Source organism: Rhinolophus sinicus, linkage group LG04 (genome assembly GCF_036562045.2).
Source record: "Rhinolophus sinicus isolate RSC01 linkage group LG04, ASM3656204v1, whole genome shotgun sequence".
NCBI lineage: Eukaryota > Metazoa > Chordata > Mammalia > Chiroptera > Rhinolophidae > Rhinolophus > Rhinolophus sinicus.
In genome coordinates, this window is record NC_133754.1 from 132,437,229 (window position 1) to 132,449,591 (window position 12,363).

A 12,363-nucleotide genomic window follows, 5' to 3' on the forward strand; every position below is an offset into this window, starting at 1 on the left:
CGGCAAAATATGGTATTTCTCAGACAGACTTCTCCCCACATTACACTGTAAGATAATGAGGTCTGTTTTGTTTATTGCTGCTTCTGAGGCCCTATGACAGTGTCTGATATGGAACAGATGTAAAATGTCTGTTGAATGTTAATACAATGAATGAATGAACATATTTAAAAAAGGTTTGGGAAACAATCAATTATGTGTTATGAAATCATTGTACATTAACATAGAAATGATTATGAACGCAGAATCTTCCATTACAAATCAAAATTTGATTTAGATAATTGAGTACTGCCTCCCTTTTAACGTTAACAGAATGAAACTTTTTTTTATTTTATATTAAATGGTAATAAAAATAATTTAAGAATACACTCTCATTATATACTATGTAAGATACAGTGACATGTATCAATAAAAAGTAAAACCCCTTAATAAATGATATCCCACCTTACCATAGGTATTGTTATGATACATTTTATTATATCCAATTATATTTGGAATATGTTCTGTTTGTATGTCCACCTGATTCAGTATTTTTAATGGATTTATGGAAATGTCACACATTTAACCATTGTTTTATTAACACATTTTAAATGTATCTTTCAATTATTTTGCAATAACACAATGAAAAATTGTGTATGCCATTTTCAGAACATATAAAAATATTTTTCTAGAATAGATATCCAGAAACTAAACTGCTGTGTCAGTTTTAGAAATTTTCCATCAAAATAGTATGAATGTCTACTACTTTGATTAATGCAATGGGTTAAAATATTTTATTGATGATTTATTTGACATATTCAATATTATCAGGAAATTTTTATTATGTTTGAATGTGTTTATTGGCAATTTGTAGCTCTTAGCCCATAAATTTACAAAATGTTCTGTGCTATGCTCCAGGGGAGGGTTCTTCAGTGTGTTTCCTTCCTACAAATAACATTTCCATCAGCCTTCTCCTTTGCTTTGATCATCTCCTCTAGGTCCTCAGTGAGGTGGCAATTTCAATCTCAAGTTTTCCTTTGCTCCCACGGCCTTATACCTACCCTCATTTAGTAGCCTTCCTCCAGACTGGTAGCTCACTTTCGCTTAGAGCACAGTTCATGATTTTGATTGTTGATGGTCTTGGATACATTAAAAAAATTAAATGAAGAACAAATTGGCCAAGTTCCTAAAAATGTAATTTCTTAGCAAATTACCCTGATAATTTTTCCAACATCTTACCTTTATTTATCAGTTTTGTACTCTGAACTAAGAGTTTCTCTGGACTACTTAGATATTTTTTTTTTCCTTATATGTATGTTCTTGGTTGTGTTTTGTTTTGATCTTGTCAGTGTGATTCCATCATATTATACTTTCTAGAGATTTGTAACAACTGTAGTTTGCTTCTGATGACCCTTCTTGTTTTCTACACTAATGATCTCATTTATATTTTCTATGATGTTAAGATATTTGGAACTGCAGATAGAGAATGAACTCAACCTACTATCTCTACACAATTTCCAAAATAATATTTTTCTAAGATAGACAAGGCTTGAATTTTAAGATTGGTTGATTTTTTTTTTTTTTTAACTTGAGGTTATAGGAAAAATAAATAGGTAATTGAGTCTATTTACAATCTTATTGGGGAGGGGTTACATCTTGGCAGTCATATTAGGAGTACTAGGCAGTCAGCTTCCAGAAAGCTGAAGCTGAGGTGCTCTATGAAGACCCTTTTACCACACATCAGGAGAGACAGGTAAGAGACATTAAGATGTTATGACCAGAGTAGAAGAACAGTGTTTGCAAACATAAATCATTAATCAGATATCAAAAGTATAGATGTTTTGAGTTGTACACGTTGTACACGTCTTTTTTTTCCCTTTGCACAGTTGTGTAATACATCATCTATATATCACATTGTGTGTTCACCACCTAATCAGTTCTCCTTCCTTCACCATATATTTGAGCACCTTTACCCACTAGTAACTCCCTCCTCCCCGCTTTAGTGGTTACTCTCTGGTAACCACTAAACTATTGTCTGTGTCTATGAGTTTTTGTTTCTTCATTTGTTTGTCTTGTTCCTTTGTTGCTTTCAGTTTTATATCCACATATCAGTGAAATCATATGGTTCTCAATTTTTTCTTTGTGACTTATTTCGCTTAGCATAATGATCTCTAGATCAATCCATGTTGTCACAAATATTCCCTCTCCTGTGTATATAACCCCAAAATCTGGAAACATGTATCTGTAAAGATATATGTGTTCTGATGTTCATGTCAGCTTTATTTACAGTGGCCAAGACATGGAAACAACCAAAGTGTCCTTAGATAGATGACTGGATAAGGAAGATGTGGTATATATACAGAATGGAATACTACTCTACCATAAGAAAATATTTTTCTATCCACCTGAATCTGGGCAGTTGTATATAGTGTCTTTCAGGGTGAGAAGAGGTCAAGATTTATTTATTTAGTGATTAATGATTTTCTGAATAATACTTTCTAAGAAACTGTTAGAGAGATAACCAAAGGCAACATAGTAATAAAGTATAACAGTAACAATAAAAAATAAAAAAACAATAAATTTTATCCATTGAGTGATTGCTAGTAGCCAGCTGCCTTTGTCCATTCAGGCTGCTATAAAAATATACCATAGTCTTAGAAACAATAGGAATTTATTTCTCACAGCTCTGGTATCTGAGAAGTCCAAGATCAAGGTATAGGCCAATTCAGTATCTGGTGATGGCACAGTTCCAGGTTCATTCATAGAGAGCTGTCTTTTTTCTTGTTCTCAAATTGCGAAGGGTTGATGGAGCTCTCTGGGATCTCTAGTTTAGGGAACTAATCCCATTCATGAGGGCTCTGCCCTCATGATATAATCACATCTGAAAGACGCTACTCATACCATCACATTGAGCTTTAGATATCAATATGTGAATATTAGGGGGACACAGACATTCAGAACATAGCACCAGAGATCTTAGTGCTTATTGTTATATGATATAATTCCTTAAGAGTAAAGTAATCTATAATTTCATCTTACAAAGGAAGAAAATGAAGCTTAAAGAGACTATGAAAATGCACCACAAGGAGAGCAAGTGCTTAATACAGTGCCTCATGAAAAAGATAAACCATGTAAACAAAACCTGCATAATGGATACTCATTCTACACAGTATCTTTTTAATATTATAAATTGTCAGTGATACTTCTTCAGCTTTACTGAAAGATGTATTTAATGTGTTTACTGCAAAGTTGGTGCATTGGAGTAATCATTGATGCATTATTGACCTATTGGCATTATCTTATCACTTTCTTGTCGATATCATATAATAGTAATTTTGGAGAAGTGATGAGAAAGGTGCAAATTAAACAAAAGGAGAAAATGAAGTTATAATTCCTTATGAAAAATGGTCTCAATTAGAAATGTAACTCTTATTTTTGGTGATACTGAAAGGGATAAAGTAAGAAGTTTTAGAATTTTATAGTTTACCTAATAAAAAAGTATTTACTAAACAGAAAAGGAGAATAACAAAGTTGAAAGTTGTTTGTATCTCTTAGCAGAACAACTTCTCTTCAGGTACAGAGAAAAGAAAGAAACTGAGATGTGTGTATTAAAAGAAAATATTTGTAGATATTTATGAGAAAGAGTAATGCTAGTTTTGAGGTTCTAGGTCTTATGATTTACTTTTGACATTTGAATGTTAAAACCTGTATAATATTTCTCATTCAAGCTTTAATATTTTCAGTCTGAGTTCTTTCGAGTCCAGGTGTAATTATATTATATTTTCAGCATAGTTGGCTGCCCGGCATTGAAATCTGTTAGTGAAATGCTCACTTAATATTCAACATAGCTATGATCTTTTAATTTTAATTATGATCAGTATTGGCAAAAGTTTTCAAGCCAATTTATAATATGAACTTCAACTATGTGACTCATGGAAACTGCCATGTATTACTATATACTTTATAAAATTGTAATTATTTTACTGGTTTTATTATATGAACATAATATTTAATATTTTCTGAAATTCCTTAGCAATTAGGTAATAGTTTATTTTAGTTGAATAATAACATTAATAATACTTACATTGCTACTTTACCTAAGTAGACAATATACAATTTTGAAATACAAATTTAAAAGCATAATTTCATGCATTTCTGACAAATACCAGAAACGGAACTGCTGTTACCTAAATAGATACTGAATAATAATCAATACAACTGAGGGAAAGCAGTTTAAATAGTGAACAGAATTATTTCTCAGTAATAATCAAAATACTGTAGTTCCTAATTCAAGCCACATATAAATTCCTAGGCATTTGAAGTTATTGTTCTAATGGCAGTTAATAAAATATCTCATCAAAACATTAAAGTCATGGAGAGAATAATAACACTATCTACCAGAACAATTAAAGAGATTTATATATGCTGTTATCTCATGTATCATTAGAGTATTTGTGAAAAAGAATTTTCTTCAATATACACAAACTCCATCTGATGAGGAGATTGATTAAACCCTAAAAATTTAATGTTTGTAGATTGTATAACCAAGCCGTTTTTGCCCAGAAACCCACTTCTAATCCATGTAATTTGGATAAGAATGACCATGATTTCAATTATCTATTGGCCAGCCGAAAAATCTATAAAAGATTCAACAGAAGAATAGACTTGAGAACAAAAAGGAACTTCTTGGAACTAACCCCCGTAACTTCATTCAAAATAACACAGAAACTTAAACTTTGAGGCTGATGTATATAGCTTCACTCTAAATCTGTGGCCCTTATATCTAAAATGGGTTACAGTCTTTGAAATCCTTAAGCATTCTGGTTATATAATTGTATTTTCTGCATAGTTCATATCTTTTAAAATTGAGTTTTCCAAATCCCAGACGCTGGAAACTCATTCATGTTTTGCTATGCCATTTTCCAACAGATAAAATATTTTTTAACTCTTGATATTTTTACAATTGTGTAATGCATTTTATGCATCATTTAATCTTTCATTTTTGTCTTACTCCTCATTATAAAATGGGCATGACGTTAGAAGAAAGAACTTTGCAAATATGTATAGTTGATAAAACCAAGGACATAAGCATCAGAATTAGGTGGTCACTTTATGTGTTATTGACAAATCTTAGATTTCCAATACAGTTTTAAAGGATTGTAGCACTATTTAGACAGAATGTTGTATTTGAGATGTTTATAGTGTATTGTATGTTATCTTAATCCGAAAAGTCATTTTATTAACCTAAAATGTCATTAGTGAGTCCCTTAACAACTATTAAATTATTAAAATATTACTATTATTGTTATTCTTATTAAAGTTACATTTTGTCTTTTAAAATTAGTAATTTTAGGATGTTAGATGAGTTTGAAAATAGGACTAAAGGGTAAGGATACATTTCAATACAAGAAAAGCTAAGTTAAATATTCGGAGGAACTATTAATTTGGTGGACAATTAAAATACTATTTAAATTTTCATAATTGTGTGGATAAGTAATGTTGGTTGTAAATATATGAAATCATGTAAAACAAAATCTTTACTAAAATTTAAAATCCAAGATTTTTTTATTAGTTTTGTCCGTAGATACATTCCCGGTGTCAATAACAGTGTCAGGTACCTGGAAAGTGCTCTATAAATAATGGTTCGATTAAATATTATTTTGTTTAATATTTCTTCAATTGAATTACTTTATGAATTTAAGATGTATTACCTTGGGAAAAGTAATATTAACATATCAATATATTGTTGAAGGTTAAATAATAGGGAATGAAATCTTTTCTGGTTTTAACATAAAATGATATTCTATTGAGTACTAAATGTCTTACAAGATTATTGGGAAGGCTGAAGAAACTGACTTTAGGTTAATCATTCAGGCAGGGTTTCCAAAAGTAGTGCTTGAAGACCAAGCCACCAAGAAAGCTACTTCTAGGAAAACCAGCATGTTTATAAAATTACCATAATCACTTAATGTTCATGGTCAGGACACCACCACAGGAACCAGACACTTCCACAACGACCTTTCCAACAGAGAAAGGAGGAAGCATGCCCTCCACTTCATGTCTGCCATGCAAATCTGTTAAAAAGGTGGAAAGAATAACTAAATTGAAATCTTCAATATCTTGAAGTTTAGGAAATGTCATTTATTGCCTTTACAAGGTGATCATTTGGGTTTGGGAAGAGAATATCAAAATTTCCATATCTGCTTTTTTCTTTTTAATTTTTGCAGTAACTATTTTTGTATAATTACAGATTTCATCTTATAATAGTAAGTTAATATGCTTACATAATAAGTATAAGTAAATAACATTGTGGTGCATGCTAAAAAAAATTAGTATCAGACATGCAAGATAAAGAGTTTGTATACTACTTGCCTAGAGAAGAGAGAAAAATAGCAAAATTATGACAGAGCACTGTATTCTCATAGGACAAGTTACATAAACTGAATACTTAAAACATTATCATACATATTTGCTTCCAGTAGAACATAAGTACCTGCATGTACAAAACATGTATTATTCAACTGATTCTGCCAAAGGGACATAGTATGTACTCCTTGTATGTTTATTAATGAATGAATACATATGTTTGAAGAGCTGTCATCTAAAAGAAGCAATAAATTGTTTTGCTTTGCTTTGTCCTCCAGAAGAAGGAATAAACTGTATTGCTTTGATCTAAGTACAGAACTAGAAAGAGTACTTGGCAATTAGAGGATGATCATATGAACTGAAATTTTCTAATTATCAGCACAGCCCAAAAGTGGAATGGACTCCCTTAATAAGCAGCATTTCAATGAAAATAAGTTACAGTCTATCAGGGATGTTACAAAAAAACAAAAAAACAAAACAAAAAAAAACCCAAGAATAAAAAAGAAAAAATACTGTCTTTTGGTGGTTAAACTAGATGTGCTAGTTTAAATTCTAAAGTCCCTTTAAACTTTCTGATCCTATGATTATAAATTATTTTTGGAAAAAGCCCAAGTGTGGAAAAGAGAGCTTTTTAAAATTTGAAAGTCAACCTAACAGTTTTAGAAAGAATTGGTTTCGACTCAGGACTAGAATACAATAGACATTAAGAATTAAATAAAGCTGAGGCAAATTCTAACTATAGATGATTAGATGGAATACATTGCTAGATTCTATTTTGGAGATTTCCACATTGCAGTCTTTAAAAATTCAAGAACTATATCACTACTCTACTTAAACCTCAAAATATCACATTTAAGATATGTCTCCCCGCATCAAGTAAACTTTGGAGTTTATCCCACTTAAAAAAAATATCAGACACTTGAAAGATGTGACTCATGTTTCTTTTCAAAATTACATATGCGAAGTTTATACAAAAAAAGATTACATCTGTCTCAAACTCTGAGACATCTTAAATTAGTAATTGCCATACTTTACACCTATGCAAATGAAAAGACCCTGACATGGTACATAATCCATTTGTCTTTTCTCAAGGAGACAGATAATGACTCAAAGTAACTTATCAAAGAATTGTGCCATAGCAGCAGACAGAGCAGATACGTCTGTCCTCCTTGTCTATCTATCATTAGCTAAGTTGGAATTCATAGTGGACCTATCAACACTTGGCAGATCTAGCTTGATTTCCAATATGCACATAGACCCATGTGTTTACCTTTCACGTGATGCACACTGTAATTGAGGAAATACAGCCAGTGTTTCTAAAGAATATTGCAATAATTATAATCTGAAGAAATTTTTAGCACTCTTTTAAAATTAAATCGAATTCTGTTAATTACATTATGTATTAAAACCAATATTCACAAACTTAGTAGGGTGAAAATAGTATAAATAATAGCTTCTATGTCTTGTTCCACAATGGTCAGATTATAAAATTGAAGATTTCATAGATTGCTCCCATATCTACTACCTGTCACGCTAAGGCTGGAAGCAAAGAAAGTGTTCTCTCTCTCTCTCTCTCTGTCTCTCTCTCTCTCTTTCTCCCCCACCCTTAATTTTGCATGTTTTCTTGCTGCAAAAATTAAACAAATATACATATTTTTAAAGAATTCCTTTAACTCCTGAAAAGTGTCATTTTTTTTAGTCGCAAATCTATCCCCTCTTATAAATACGATTCCTAACAGAATTTAGTAGTTTTACTGACAACCACGTGGGAGATCAAACAAAGAATGTATTTTCCTACTTCTCTTTACAGGATTGGTGTAAAGCAATGGAAATACTGCTTAAGGAACCAAAGGTGAGCAGTAGTCTGATCTAGGAAGAGATTACCCACTATGGTACCAGATGTCCCAGGAAGAATATTTACTGGAGATTGCCAAAGGTAAACTTATTATAACATATAATCATAATTATTGTAAAGTGAAACTGTAAACCTCTCTACTTATAAATAGATGCAGTGATATAATTGACCCCAAATCAAGTGTGTGAATATGTTAAGAAAGCAATTCAGGACAAATGTTGTGAATAAATTCTGTGTGTCAAATCTCTTCTTCTACATTGCTCTGCATTTAGTACTTTTTGGAGTGACTACAAGTAAAGGGATGGACATGTACAATGTTTAATTTTGAACTATCTAAAGTACTTAAAGTACATTATTAAGGATTCTAATTTCACATATATAAGTTCTATTGAGCAACTTGAGCCATCAAGGAAGAATACTTATTAAATTTTATCAGACATTTTACATTTAGTGACTTGATACCCTGTTTCCCTGAAAATAAGACCTAACTGGACAATCAGCTGTAATGTGTCTTTTGGAGCAAAAATTAATATAAGACCCGGTATTATATTATATTGCATTATATTATATTATAAGACCCGGTCTTATAAAAAATAAGTATATAAAAAGAATATTAAAAGTATATTATATTAATTTATATATATATAAATATTTAATTATATTCTTATATTAATTAATACTAATTTTTGCTTCAAAAGACGCATTAGAGATGATTGTCTGAATAGGTCTTATTTTTGGGAAAAGACGGTATGTCTACTTCACATTTCCTTCAGGAAGGTTCTCTTCTGTTCAACACATTTCTCTTGATCACTTACTATATCCCTGTGTTTTTCATTGTTTATTTCTTAATTATTATTTACTTATTGAATACTTCAGTACCTTTGGTTTTCAGTTGTTATAGTCCTCCAGTTAATGTTGTCATCCTGGTCTACTGATTCCCGGAAGAGCCCCCAGTACTATATTTCTTATGATTCAACAGGGTACAGAGAGATAAATATGTCAGGTGCCACCCATGGGCCAAAAATTAGCATATATATACATATATATGTATGTGTATATATATATATATATATATATATATATATATAATCAGTGTGTGTGTGTGTATGTATGTGTTTGTATGTATAAAATAAGCATATATATCTCATTTAATTCCAACTATAATTCTACAAGTCTACCCTCATTTTCTGTTACCTTCAATTACTTTAGTAAAAGTCAGATCCTTTGACATGTTATAATGATCTTTTTCTTAAATACAGGAAACCACTTAATAAAGATTGGCCCATGTAATTTAGTTATCCTTCAAATAAGGACAGTTCAGACAGGAACTCCTGTCTTTACAATCATCTCTCAAAACATTTAAAGTAATCTAAGTGTAAAACTATAATTATTCTTTGAAATGCCCCATATCTTCCAATTCTCTACGACCTCAAAACTTTTGGAGCTTTGACTCTTGTTCCTCAGAAGAACCCTCTTCCCCGCCTTCAGCCTTATAATACCACCAACTGTCTCTCAGTCACTAGTCACTCTCTGGTTCACATGTTCATGGCCTATATGATCATAATTCTAAAGACAGTGAACACCAGGCAAACAGAGTAATAAAGACAATTCTATACCCCCGATCAACTGGATCGTTTCCATGGAAACTCTTTCCCATATGAGGTTTTGACAGTTATTCTTGACCTACTTCTAAACAGAAAAGGTGTCTCGTACTAACTGGGAGTCTGCTTTAGAAATCATCAGTATTTATAGATAGTGATTCACTAGCCATGTCCGTATTGTGCAAGAAATGTGTATATAGGTATATGAGTACTTTTTTTTCTCACTAAAGTCCATATTTCAAAAAAACAATAATTGGTCCTAATTAATGGTTAAATCAATTTTTCTAATGCATATAAATATATTTCAGTTTTTCCAGATGTGACTTTCTGAATATTATGTAAATTATTTCTCAAATTATTCTAATATCCTTTTATAGTAGTATGTTGTAGCTAGCTATAGATATGTAATTATGATTTATGAAGAAACCACCTATCAGCACATTTCAGCTGGAAAACATTCTACTGATTACTTTGACCTTTGGTTTGTGTGTATATCTGTTTCTATGTCTGAACTTGGCTTCGGCTGCTTTTCCAAAGTATTAATTGCAGCACTTTTACTATTATGTTATGTATATTTCTGTGAGTTCTATAAAATTATTAACTAAGTCTTAGTGTAGATTATTTGCTTTCACTTTTCTATGTGCTATTCTTCTACTTGTTAAAAAGACCTATTTCAAATATTTTTCATCAAGTTTTGTTTTGCCTTTATTTTTTTTTGTGGCATGTTGGTTTCAGCAAAAATAAAATTCATTTATTCATTATAGAAAAATAGATTCATAAAGAAAAATATTTTCTATTCCAAGGAGCAAGGAAAAATAACAGCAGGGAGGTATAGTGTAGGAGAGGACAGTAAGAAAATTAAAAAAGAAAAGTGAAAAAGAATATATTCAAGTCATATTGTCTCACTTTTTCTCTGTATCTACTGTGCTTTCATCATTAAAATTTCTTCCCAATTAAAATTCAGATAACATAAAAATTTGAATTGTGTTTGTGTGATTGTGAGATCTACATATCTAATCGATGTCTGGTTTTTTTTTTTGCATATAACAACTGTTTGTATGTGATTATTGTTTAGTTATTTATCTTACACATCATTACGGAAAGTTATACCATGTTGATAATTGAGTGTAATTAATCTGCTAAGGCTGCTATAACAAAATACCAAAGACGGTGGCTTAAATAAGATATATTTATTTTCTCACAGTTCTAGAGACTGGAAGTTCAAGATCAGGGTGCTGACAGGATTAATATCTGGTGAGACCTCTCTTCCTGGCTTGCAGACATCCATGTTTTCACTGTGTTCCCACATGGTCCTTCCTTGTACAGACGCACTCCTGGTGTGTCTTTTTTATGAGGACAAGAGTCGTATTGGATTAGGGCCTGCTATAAACTGAATGTTGTGTCTCCCAAAAATTCATATGTTAAAACCTAATTTCCAGTGTGAGGGTTTCTGGAGGTGGCATTCTGTATGAATGAGATTAGCATCTTAATAACAGAGAAGCAGAGAATCCCTTTGCCCTTTAGACAGTCATCACGAACCAGGAAGCGAATCCTCACCAGACACTGAATCTGGCAGCACCTGATCTTGGACTTCCCAGCCTCCAGAACTGTGAAAACTAATACCTGTTGTCAGTGGTATTTTTGTTATGGTAACCCAAACCAGCTAAGACAGGGCCCCACGCATATGACGTCATGTATCCTTTATTTAAAGGCTCAATCTCCAAATACAGTCCCATTGAGGGTTAAGCTTCAACGTGTAGGCTTTTGGGAGACACAATTCATTCCAAAAGAGTGATATATACTGGAAATATTACTATTTGAATATGTACTCATTATATTATACAATTATTGTCACATTTTTTTCTTTCATCTACCTTGTTTCATGTGTACTTATATTTCACATTAGTATGAAAAGGATTTGAAGATGCTTAAAATAACACAGTTTTTATGAACAACTAAATGGACTTTTAAAAGGGAACCCGTGATCAGTAATATGATTGTCATTTTTCACTAGCGTTTGTAAAGAAATAATACTTTTTAAATCATTGTCACTGAATGACAGAGTAGGCAATGACCTCAGCAATAGCTGATGATTAAGTAATTTCCCTCAATGTGATCCTAGGACATAAATGAATATACAATTCGACACAAGCTATTAATTGATATTTCAAACGAAATACCATTTGATTAAGCCATTTAGAGACAAGATGCTAAATGTAAGTGCCAAGAAAACTATATAAATGTGTAAAATTGCATTTCATAAAACCATAGAATGGGATGGCAGTTGTATACAATTTAAATATACATTACCCATCTAAAGGCATTTAGATATGTTAAAGCACTGTGTCAGGGAAACTAAACTCTTTTTGGGATAAAATTTAGGATGCAGACTCTAATTTCCATTGTCAACTATAATCCATAAAGAATGATGACATGTTTTTCTCTTTAGACATGTTTTAAAAATCTTTTATGGTTTTGGGCTTTGGATAAAATGCAGTTTCCAGACTGTAATATGGGCTAAATTTCCCATCCAGTACATGAAATAAGGGTTTGTTTTGTTGTAAC